Below are 8,558 nucleotides of genomic sequence, written 5' to 3'. Positions count from 1 at the left end.
CAGTAACAGTGGAAGGAGACAGTTGAGGAAGGCAGCTAGGCCACAGCCTAGATTGGATTTCCATAAGGGTGACTCTTCCATCCTTCGTGTGCGGTTTAGAAAGGATCTCTTTTAAAAGTTTCCATTAGCAATGTGATTGATCTCCCGATGAAAGCAGTAAGAAGACCTCCAGAAAAAAAAATGTGATTACAATGTAGAGTGGACACATAGTAAGTAGCAGGTTTGAAGTTCACAGTTAGTACCCTCTATAAACCATACTTAGATGTGACTTTCATTATTTCTTTGTAACTGTCCTTAGTTCCTGAGTCCACATCTTTGCCACAGGCAGGAAACTTAATCTTGAACATCAAACAATTTGACTCTGATTCAGATGTCATTGATTTAGGGTTTAAATGCAGGCAGCTTAACAGTCTTGCTATTTCCTACTTCTTTTTTCTCCAAGTGTGATGGGGTGACTCATTTCAATCAGCCCTAACTTTTATCAGCTTGGGATTATCAGGAGAGCATTAGGTTCTTAAGGGGGACACTGTGAGGTGTGACATGTCCCCATGGTAGATCTTTGACCTTATTGCTGATGGCTTCCCCATGGCTGCCGCTCACATCTTTCTTCTGTATCATAATTGAACTCTTTTTAACTGTCCCACTCCAGCTGCTCTGTCTATATCCTCAGTGTTTCAGGGTGTTTGGAATATAAGGGTCTGTCCCTGGCTCACCCCTTTACCATGGCTGATGAATTTGGCTACCTGGAAATTTCTCTTTATAACCATCTCATGATATTACTGTTCTTGACCTTAATGACATTTGCTTCTATCTCTAAAGAAAGGGGATATGACAACACCTTTACCACAGTATCTCTACTTTGCCTGACTTCTAGCTAAGCCATGAGTTTTGTCAATGGAAATTGGAAGAAAACAATGTAGTGCCATTTCCAAGCTTTTGTAGGCACATTACATTTGTCCTTACCATCCAGACCTTCCCTGTCCACAGCACAGCATTCCTCAGCTTGCTCTTTTGGTTTAGGAAGAATAAAAGGTACACAGGAAAAGAACTACTCTGACTTTGCCTATCTTATAGTCCAAACAGATTGACTTCTACCTGATGTCAATATCTGTGCATATGAAACATTGTAATATGTGTTTATTACATAGCTATATATATATATAAAACAATATATGTTAATTATATATGTTAACAATATAATTTAATAAGCAATAAGTAACTAGTGCACTACCATGCCCAGAACTTAGCTGCAGAGGTAAGAAACTGATAGCGTAAGGTCTCTGCTTTCTCTTCTGGTGCTCCTTCTACTCTTATCTAATTGAATTTTATTCCCTGTCATAGTGGACATCTCTAAAAGCAGTCTATTTTTCTTTCTCTTTCTGTGAAGTCCTCTCTTATTTAGCTCTGGTTTCAGGTCTTGATAAGCAATGCCATGCTCTTGGGTATCAGATGGCTACTTCCCCTCAACCATCCCCATTTGTGTATACTCTAATTGGTAGTCACAGTCATAGGGTAAGAAGACAAGTCCATTTAGAGAGGCAAATGAGGACCAAGGGTTTAGCTTAGCTCACTGGTTCAGTGCTTATGAATGAGCCAAATGACTTTACTGTTCTTCAGGGTGTCTACTTCTCTTCTGATGCATTGCATTTGGAATATGATTCACTTTTACAAACAGTGTAAAATAAGGGAGAGGTCTGTGAAGCCAGAAAGGTCCAAGGGGCATCAATGACCCATATTTTCAAATTAGTGTCCTCCTACCTACGTGAGCATATAAGAGACCAAATGTATTGATCTCAATGATTCTAATACGTTAAAGTTTGTAGCTAATGCACAAACCGTACATATTTATGGGTACTGTATTACTGGTTTTGGTGTGTGTGTGTGCCTTTACATGTAATGTGTGTACACATATGTACACCCATCTATTATGCATGGAGTTCAGAATAGAACTTTGGATGTATTTTTCTCTGTTTTTCCAGTTGATCATTTTTGAGACAGCATCTCTTACTAAATCAGAAGCCCACCATTTCAGTTAGGTTGGCTGGCTGTTGAGCTCCCAGGTTTTTTTGGCCTCCAGTGCTGGGTAATAGGTATGCACAGTCACACACAGCTTTTATGTGGATATTAGAGGTCTGAACTCAGCTCTTCTTATTTTTGCAGCAAGTGCTTTTAACCACTGAGTTATTTCTCCAGTCCTTATGTGATGTTTTTAAATATATGTATATAATATGTAATGTTCAACCCAGACTAAATATGTCCGTATCATAAAACAATTAGCCAAGTCTCATGGTCGAAAAGGTAATTTTCTTCTAAGTTCTAGAAATTACATACAGGAGTCTCTATCAAGTCCAGCCCTCAAAAGGTCTTCCCTGTCCCCTCTGTGCTTCTTTTGGTCCACACCTTAAAGCTACAGCCATTAGAAATCACCAGACAAGACCCCTACACCAATTCCCTGCCTGCTTAATCCTAGAGGCAATCCCAGAATTGTCAAGCTCTGCCCTGCCCTATCTACATTCCAATACTCAGATCAAAATTCCCTCTGCATCCCTAGAGGCCTGCTGCTACCCAAAATAAACAGAGGCCTACAGTCATCAGGGAATACCAACACTACCAGCATCTTTGGAGGCCTGCAGTCACCCAGGACAACTGGCAACCTAAGGACATCCAACACTACCAGATATGGCTGTATTCCTGGAATGTTGTTGCCACCCAGGACAACCAGATCTACATGTAATCTCAGATGCCTGCTGACATCAGGGATCACCAGGTTTGTCAACACTAAGGATAACCAGATAACTAAAGGCCAGCATGGCAGCACAATCAACAAAATCCAGGGCAATAAGGCATTACCAGAACCTAGCTATCTTACAATAGCAAGCCCCGGATATCTTAACACACCTGGGTTGCAAGGTAAATGACCTTATATCTAATCTTATGAAGTTGATAGAGGCTTTCAAAGAGAAAATGAATACATTCTTTAAAGAAATACAGGAAAATACAATCAAACAGGTAGAGAGCCTTAAAGAAGAAATAAATAAATGCAAAGAAATACAGGAAATACAATCAAACAGGTGAAAGGAATGAATAAAACTGTTCAAGACCTGAAAAGGGCAAGAAAAAGGTTTTCCAATCAAATGGATCCAAGAACCAAGCTGGAGGAGCCATTGTGATATCTAATAACATAAACTTTCAACCAAAAGTAATCAAAAGAGATGCTCCAAATGCAAATGCACTCACATTTGGGTCAGAAATAGCACTAAAGCTTAGATCACACTTCAGACCTCACACATTAATAGTGGGAGATTTCAACATCACATCAGCACTAACTGACAGGTATTCTAGTCAGGAACTAAACCGAGAAATAATGACTCTAATAGAAGTTATGAATCAAATGGACCTAACAAATATCTACAGAACCTTTCATACAAACAGAAAAGATTATACCTTCTTCTCAGCACCGCATAGCATCTTCTTCAAAATTGACCATATAATAAGTGACAAAACAAGCCTCAACAGATATAAGATTGAAATAATCTCTTGCATCTAATAAGATTAGTAAGGATTAAAGCTAGACTTCAACAACAACATGAACAACAAAAAGCCTATACACTCATTGAAACGGAACAACTCTCTACTCAATAATCACTGGATCAGGGAGGAAATAAAGAAATCAAAGACTTTCTAGAGTTCGATGAAGGCAAAACATACCCAAATTTATGGGAAACAATGGAAGCAGAACTCAGAGGATATTTCATACACCAAGTGACTTTATAAAGAAATTAGAGAGTTTTCATACTAACAATTTGAAAGTACCCCTGAAATCTCTAGGAATAAAAAGATGCAGACACACCCAAGTGTAGTAGACAGCAGGAAATAGTCAAACTCAAGCTTAAATCAATCAATTAGAAACAAAGAGAAAAATACAAATAATCAAGGAAAGCAAGAGCTGGTTCTTTCATAAAATTAACAAGATAGACAAATGCTTATCCGAAGTAAAGAGGCAGCAGGAGAAAGAGAGAGAGAGAGAGAGAGAGAGAGAGAGAGAGAGAGAGAGAGAGAGAGAGAGAGAGAGAGAGAGAGAGAGAAGAGAAAGAATTCAAATGAGCAAAATCAGAAATGAATATGGAGACATAGTAACAAACACTGCGGGAATTTGAAGAATCATTAGGTTTTACTACAAAAGCCTGTAGTCCACAAAATTGGAAAATCTAAATGAAATGGATGATTTTCAAACAGATAATACTTACAAAGTTAAATCATAATCAGATAAACTATCTAAATAGTCCTATAACCACTAAAAAAATAGAAGCAGCCATTGAAAGCCTCCCAATCAAAAAATTTCCCAGGGCTGGACAGATCCATGAGCATGGGAGATCTATCCTTCTTCTGATACCTTTAATTTCTTCAAAGATCTCTTGTACAGGTCTTTCTTTAGCTTGGTTAAAAATACTCCAAGGTATTTTATATTTTTGTGACTATTGTGAAGGTTATTATTCCTCTGATTTTTTTCTCAGCCCATTTGTCATTTGTATAAAGGAGGGCTACTGATTTTCAAGTTAATCTTCCATCTAGCCAGCTTGATGAGGTGTTTATCAGTTGTAGGAGTTCCCTGGTAGGATTTTTGGTGTCACTTATATATACTATCATCATCTGCAAATAAGAATACTTTGATTTCCTTCATATTTTTTTTGGCGTTATTTCTATGTCCAACTAATTTGCTGATGGTACTTATCAGTCGTAGGAGTTAGGTGACAGAATTTTTGGAGTCATTATATATACTATAATATCATTTGCAAATAGCTATACTTTGACTTCCTTTACAATTCATATTCACTTGTTCTCCTTTGGTTGTCTTATTGGTCTAGCTAGAACTTCAATTATAGTATTGAATAGATATGGAGAGAGTAGACAGCCCTGTCTTGTTCCTGATTTTAGTGTAATTGTGTTCAGTTTTTCTTCATTTAATTAAATGTTGGATATAAGCTTGTTGTATATTGCCTTCATTATGGTCCTTTGCTTTCTTGATCTTTCCAAGACTTTTATCATGAAGAGATGATGGATTTTGTTGAAGGCTTTTAAATTTAATGATACTATGATGTGTTTTTTCTTTCAGTTTATTATATGGTGGATTATAATGATAAGTTTTTGTATATTAAACCATCCCTACATCTCTGGGGATGAAGCATACTTGAGCATGACCAGTTACCATTTTGGTGTGTTCTTTGATTGAATTTGCAAGTATTTTATTGTTTTTGAATCAATGTTCATGAGGGAAACTGTTTTTAATTCTTTTTGGTGAACCTTTGTTTGGTTTGAAGATCAAGGTGACTATGGTCCTTTAAATAATGAATCGGCTATGTTTCTTCTCTTTCTATTTGGTGTAGTAATTTGAGAAAGATTTTTTTTTTGAAAATCTGTACTAAAATAATCTTGTCGTGGAATTTTCTTTGTTGGGAGACTGCTAATGACTGCTTCTATTCCCACAGGGGTGATAAGTCTATATAAATTGAATCTGATCTTGATTTAACTTTGGCAAGTGTGTCTATCAAGAAATCCTACCATTATTTTAGGCTTTGCAATTTTGAAAAATAGAACAATTTGAAGCAAGTCCTAATGATACTTTACATTTCTCTAGTGTCTGCTATTATGTGTCCCTTTTGTGTTTGATTTTTGTTAAGCTGGCTATTCTCTCTCTTATAGATAGTTTGGATAAGGGTACTTTCTATCTTCTTAATTTTCTCAAATAACCAACTCTTTATTTCGATGATTCTTTATATCGTTCTCTTTGCTTCTATTTTATTGATTTCAGCCCTCATTTTTTTCCCTACCATTAAATACTCTTGGGTGTTTTTATTTTTATTTATTTATTTATTTTTTGTTCTAGAGCTTTCAGGTGTGTTGTTAAGTTGCTAGTATGAGATCTCTTTAATTTGTATATGACAGCACTTATTGCTATAAAGTTTGTGCTTAGTACCACTCTCTTTGTTTCCCATAAATTTGGATATTTTGTGCATTCATTTTCATAGAATTCTGGGGAGTCTTTAATTTCCTTATTTCTGCCCTGGCCCTGCAGAGAGTCATTTAGTTTCCATGATTTTTTAGGCTTTTTGTTGTTTAAAAAATTCCAGCTTTTATTTGTGGTGGTCTGATAGGACATAGGGGTTTATTTCAACTTTCTTCTGTCTATTGAGACTTACTTTGTCACCAAATATGTGTTTAATTTTGAAAAATGGTTTCTGAGGTGCTGAGAAGAAGGTATCTTCTTTGGGATGTATGTATCCCATACATTTCAAATCTATTGTATTTGGGAGAAATGTTCTGTAAGTATGTTAGGTCCATTAGTCATAGTGTCTGTTAGCACTGTTTCTTTGTTCAGTTTTCTGGATGACTTGTCCATTGCTAAGTATAAAGTACTGAAGTCCTTCACTATTAATGTATAAGGTTCAATGTGTGATTTAAGCAGTAGCAATGTTTCTTTAACAGCTGTAGGTGCTCTTGCATTTGGAGCATAAATGTTCACTATTGAGATGTCATCTTGGTTGATTTTCCTTTGCTGAGTATGAAATGTCTTTCCTTATCTCTTTTCATTAATTTTGTTTGAAAGTCTATTTTATTATATAGTAGAATGACCACACAAGTTTGATTATTGGGTTAATTTGCTTGGAAAAAATTTCAACCCTTTACTCTGAGATAATGTCTATCTTTGATGTTGAGGTGTGTTTCTTACATGCAGCAGGATGAGTCTGGTTTTTGAGTCCATATTGTTAGCTTGCATCTTGTTATTGGGGAATTTAGTCCATTAACATTTAGAGATTTTAGTGACTAATGATTGTTAATTCCTGTTATTTTGTTGTTGTTGATGGTGGTGGTTTTGAGTGTATGTGTGTGCATATGTGTGTGTGTGTGTGTATGTGTGTGCATATGTGTGTGTGTATGTGTATGTGTGTGTATGTGTGTAGACAATATGTGTGTGTGTGTACGCACGTGCGAGTATGTGTTTCCCTTCCTTTGGTTTTGCTTGTAACAAATTATTTATTTCCAATGTTTTCATGGGTGATATTTACCTCCGTGTGTTGGAGTTTTCCTACTAGTTCCTTGGGTAGGGCTGGATGTATGGATAAATATTGTTTAAATTTTGTTTGGTCATGAAATATCTTGTTTTCTCCATCTACAGCTATTGAAAATTTTGCTGGGGATGCTAGTCTATGCTGACATATGTAGTCTCTTAATGTTTTAAGATGCTTCTAGCATTTAGACTCTCTGTTGAGAAGTTTGGTATAATTCTAATAGCCCTATCATTATATTTTACTTAGCCTTTCCCTTTGTATATTTAATAATCTTTCTTTGTCCTGTACATTTAGTGTTATGACTACTATAGGGCTGGATCCACTCTATTTTGTGTTCTATAATCTTTTTGTATGTTTATAGGCATCTGTTTTGTTAGGGAAATTTTCTTCTGTCATTTCACTGAGATATGTTTTGGGCCATTGAGCTGAAAATAGTCCTTGATAGCAGGATAAATAAGCCATGTTGTGAAAAACAGGAAGAAGCATTCCTCCATAGCTTCTGCTTCAGCTGCTGCCACAAGGTTTCTGTCTTAGAGTTCCTATCTTATCTTCCCTGGATAATGAACTATAAACTGTAAGATAAAATCAATCCAGTCTACCTTAGCTTTCTGTTGGTCAAGATGTTGTATCACAATGATAGAAATCCCAAGAAAAACCTTCACAGAAAGTCTGGAAGGAAGATAATTTTCCTCTATTTTTAGATATTACTATACTAGTTTCATTTCTAGGACTTGGCTTATTAGTTTCCACGTTATCACCATAAGCTAGAACTCACTTACAGTAAATTTATATCTTGTTTTAAAGAGTTCTCTGTCATTTGCTGGAAGAATGTTTTGTAGAGTTATGGTTCATGATGGAGTCTACCTAGCACTCACATGCAATCTTTGACACCTTGACATTAGGCCCTCATTATTGTTTTTACCATTTTCATGTTTCTGATTAAGAAGAAACTCCTTGAACATTTTGGATTTTATAACAGTTCTGGATGTGCTATCATATCGTCACTTCCTGACTTCTGCTTCTGCCTCAATTCTCAAGTATCTTGCTTTTGCTTTTCACAGCATTAGCTGAGGTAGGTTTGTTTGTTTATTTATTTTACATGACAACTCTTTCTCATTAAATTACTGTCTTTAGGAGGATGGGAACTCTGCTCCACTCATTCCATTTTATGGTTAGTGATGTGGGAGGTGCACAGAACTCCAGCTCATGAAACCTGCCTGTCCTAAGATACCCTTAGTAAGACCAGGGTTCGTATGTTTGAATCCTATTTTTTTTCTACTTAGTTCTATGAGTTTTGCCACATATTCATGTGTCTGTGACTCAGGCCTCTGCATGTTTAAAAAGGGTGATTATAGTTTAATATACTAAGGTTGTAAAACTTAAGAATAAGAATAACTCTAGAGATTTGAAGATCAGGGTTAGATTCCAGTTCTGCCTACTGCAAGGGCATCTGGGACAAAGCAAAATGCTCTATTTCTTCCCTGAAATGTA

Source organism: Apodemus sylvaticus, chromosome 3 (genome assembly GCF_947179515.1).
Source record: "Apodemus sylvaticus chromosome 3, mApoSyl1.1, whole genome shotgun sequence".
Lineage (NCBI taxonomy): Eukaryota > Metazoa > Chordata > Mammalia > Rodentia > Muridae > Apodemus > Apodemus sylvaticus.
The sequence above is the reverse complement of the archived record's forward strand: the minus strand, read 5'-3'. Positions refer to the sequence as shown.